At 28.4% G+C, this 2784-nt stretch overlaps 1 long non-coding RNA gene and 1 pseudogene across 1 annotated transcript in view; both read left to right on the forward strand.

The window, feature by feature from the left end:
• The window catches only part of LOC107622095, a 7652-nt pseudogene extending 6380 nt beyond the window's left edge, over nucleotides 1-1272 (forward strand).
• LOC110267890 overlaps nucleotides 1-2784 on the forward strand; it is a 16717-nt gene that overhangs the window by 6978 nt on the left and 6955 nt on the right. The gene's annotated exons all lie outside the window — the stretch shown is intronic.

Raw genomic sequence — 2784 nt, forward strand, 5'->3', positions numbered from 1 at the left:
AAATTCTATTTAATTAATTAATTAGATGGGTTGAGTTGGGGGAGAGTTATTTTTACGAGTACTAGGTTAGAGTTCGAGTAAAAAAATTTTAAATTCGTAAATAATATACAATAAAATTTTTGAGGTATCTTACTATTTCAAATAGAATTAAAATAAAACTTAAATCCTATCATACTCTACTAAATTCTGTGCTTGTTTGGGCGCCATTATTTTGATTAAAAAATATCTTTTTTAATGAAAAAAGATCTTTTTTTATTTTTTTAGTGTGTTTGGCAAATTTCTAGTAGTAAAAGTAAAAGTACTAGAAAAATTAAAAAAAGATCTTTTTGAAAAGCTGTAATTTACATCTTTTTTTAAAAGATCTTTTTTCCTTAAAAAAAAGATATTTTTCATGTAATAAATAAACAAAAAAGTACTTTTATGTTGTTATACCCAAATATAATTGATAGATAAAAAAATCTTTTTGCATGAGATATCCAAATATAAAATTACTTTTACTTTTTCATAAGATCTTTTAAAAAAAAATAATTCAAAAAAATTTTTTTCTTAGAAGCTCACCCAAATAAGGTCTCTGTCTCCAATCCTTTGTTTAAGATTAGTAACAACTACTATATCATTTTGTCAAATAATTGTATTTAAAAAATAAAAAGGCAAATAACTTATGGTGTTTTACATTGTTAATGTCACATGTTATACATGATGTTACTAATAATCTTTTAAATTAATATCCTACAGCAACTTCAATTATGGGCCAGCAGGTAGAGCTATTGGTGTAGATCTTCTCAACAATCCTGATTTAGTTGCCCAAAATGCAATAATTTCATTCAAGACTGCCATATGGTTTTGGATGACTCCACAAGGGAAAAAGCCATCAAGCCATGATGTTATCACCGGAAGATGGACACCGTCCGATGCTGACAGGGCGGCCGGCCGGGTACCTGGATACGGCGTGATCACCAACATAATTAACGGTGGAGTTGAGTGTGGACATGGGTGGGATGCTAGGGTTGAAGATCGGATTGGATTTTACAAGAGATATTGTGGCATATTTGGAGTTAGCACAGGAGATAACTTAGATTGCTATAACCAAGCATCATTTGGTAATAGTTTGTTAATTAAGCAAGTTGTCTAAGTAATTAACATTATCCGTGCTTTAATTTCAGTGTTTTTTGCAATAAACCCTAGTGTTGTCCATTGGGATTAGGGGTTATTATCGAGATTTTCTAATGTTGTATGTCATCTTTTGTACGAAATAAAGAGTTGTATCTTTTATTTTTGTAGTATTTGAAGAATAAATTTTTATAGTGATCCCTGAAATTTATATAATTATCTAATTTGCTTCTCGATGCCCTTATTTACTATAATAATGATCTCTCATATCAAGTTCATATAATACATTCATTACATAGATTGACCAACAATAAATTTCATTCACACTTTACATAAAATCACTACAAAGAACGCTACTATTAAAAATAGAATTAAAACAACCAAATGAATAATAATTTTTTTCCGGTCCCGCTACGTTACCAACAGCATATCTGCCAACTTCTGCCAACTCTTATTTATAATTTTGTTTTATGAAAGTGTCTTCGTAGATGTGTTTAATAAAAATATTTTTTTATGGTTGTGTTTAATAGAAGTGTCTTCATAGATATATTTTCTGGATGTGTCTCTTTATATATGTATTTAAAATATAATAATTAATTATCGTTGGCAACAAATTGGCAGATAATATGTTGGTACCCTATACTTTTCCTTTTTTTTTACTCTTAACATCATTTTACAACTTCCCAAGTCTCCATCAAACAAAGTTCATTTTCAGTTTACCATTCTGACTATTAGGTTTTAGTTTTCCGCCTTCCTCTTGTTCAATATTCACTCACACAAATAATCCACATCACTTATTTGAAATCAACCAAAAATTAAAAGATGCTTAAAAAACAGGAAAAAACTAACAAATCAACATAGAGAACTAACTTTTTTTGCTTATACTATAATTAGAACAATAATAAAAAATTTTGTTTGAATTCGAATCTGTCCCAGATCATCACAAAATAGGATGAAAGCCACAACCACATCATTTCGGCACTCGCACTGACCTCCCATAAATTTGCCCATTACTCATTAAAAGGGACCGGATAGAACTACCTGCAATAGTACCTCCACCTCCCATCATAGTTTTTCAACATCAACTTACTACAGATGATCAGAATGTTTCAATAACAATAAGAAGAAAAAAAGGAGAAAGAGAAAGAAAAAAATATACAATCTGAAACGTTTGTAAATGATCTAAAATTATATAATTAGGAAAGGATTAAATTAGAACAATCCAACGTGATAAAAGATAGTTACATCAATACTCTGACAGCTAAGTGAATACCAAAAAAAATTTTAGAAATTACTATGGTGTCTGAAACTCGATTTAGAGAACTAATATAGTGAAATTAGAATCTTAAAGACCAAATTGAATAATTACATGAATCTCATATCACTAAAAATTTATACATTATTTGAGAGACAAATGCATATGTTATTTGATTACTACCAAAAAAAAAAAAAATTACACGTTTTTTGTAATAAATTTTATTTAATAAAAAATAAGATTTATTCATTAAAAATGATGAATAAAATCGTTAATATACAAAAGTAGAAATATCTATAAACAACATTTAAGATCTTGAATTTTATCAACCGTAGAGCTCATGCAATCATCCAGAAAAGTCCCAATCTTTTGTCAAGGTCTTCCACTCACATGTTTTTCTAAATTTTAAAGTATGGTAA

The sequence above is a fragment of the Arachis ipaensis genome, chromosome B10, assembly GCF_000816755.2.
Source record: "Arachis ipaensis cultivar K30076 chromosome B10, Araip1.1, whole genome shotgun sequence".
Classification (NCBI taxonomy): Eukaryota; Viridiplantae; Streptophyta; class Magnoliopsida; order Fabales; family Fabaceae; genus Arachis; species Arachis ipaensis.